Genomic DNA, 1,066 nt, shown 5'->3' on the forward strand with positions numbered 1-1,066 from the left:
CTATTATTGTTGTTAAATATTATTGTTAAAACCACTAAATCCTAATGGAACCTGTCCCAAAACACACTACAGGAAACCATTATTTAATTGTTTTAATGATTAAAAGTTGATGGTTTGTAATGTTTGTAATGGTATTTGTAGTGGAAACCATTAGAATTTATGTGATGGTTTCTATTGTTTTTGTCAGCAGGGTCACCATGGGTTTTGTGATGTTATTTGCTATGAATGCGACAGGATTGCTGTAATATTGTGAGATATTAGCGGTTGTTTGTAGTTGTGGTGGGCCTATTTGGGAGAAAATCCAGGGCTATTTTTTTTACTCTCAGTCCGTCCCTGCATGTAACCACATCAATCGGATTGAATTGGCCAGATCCGATTCAGATTTCAATCGGATTGTAAGGGGTGGTTTATTCCTTTTTCTAATCCGAAGGAGAGGACATGCAAACACTTGATCGGATTGAAAACCGAAACTGGAAAGTACTGCGCATGTGCAGTGACGTAAAAATAGTGCAATGACGGATGACGCACGGAGCGAGCTGTTCTTCCTGGTGAATAAAGTGTCATAAATGAGTGTCCCGTCATTATAAAACTATATTCATGCAGTGTGCGCATGCCAAAAGATTAAATCCAATCAAAAGCTAGTGACATATAAATGCGCATATCAACCCGATTACTTTATTTAGCGTTCGTGTAAACACTACGTTCGGATTCGTCAATCAGAATTCATTCATTCCGATGGAAGCAAAAAGTGTCCATGTAAGCATACCTAGTTACTCATTCAGCAGATGCTTTTATCTGTAAGAGTTACACAGCAGGAATCGGACTGACAGATAAAGAGTTTTACGTTTATTATTATTTATTAGCTCTAAAAAGGGGAATATTTATGACGAATCATAAATGGTTATGATTCATAATAAATATTTAGATTATATCTTCGAATTAACTGTAGCAGAATCAATATTACAATTATTTGATCTGTCCGTCCCCCGAGCAGACAATATAATCATTTATCAATTCAAGGAATATTTATTTTCTGGCCACGGAACAATAAACTGTCCTTCTTTGT

This window comes from Sinocyclocheilus grahami, unplaced genomic scaffold, assembly GCF_001515645.1.
Source record: "Sinocyclocheilus grahami isolate Dianchi unplaced genomic scaffold, SAMN03320097.WGS_v1.1 scaffold760.1, whole genome shotgun sequence".
NCBI classification, from domain to species: domain Eukaryota; kingdom Metazoa; phylum Chordata; class Actinopteri; order Cypriniformes; family Cyprinidae; genus Sinocyclocheilus; species Sinocyclocheilus grahami.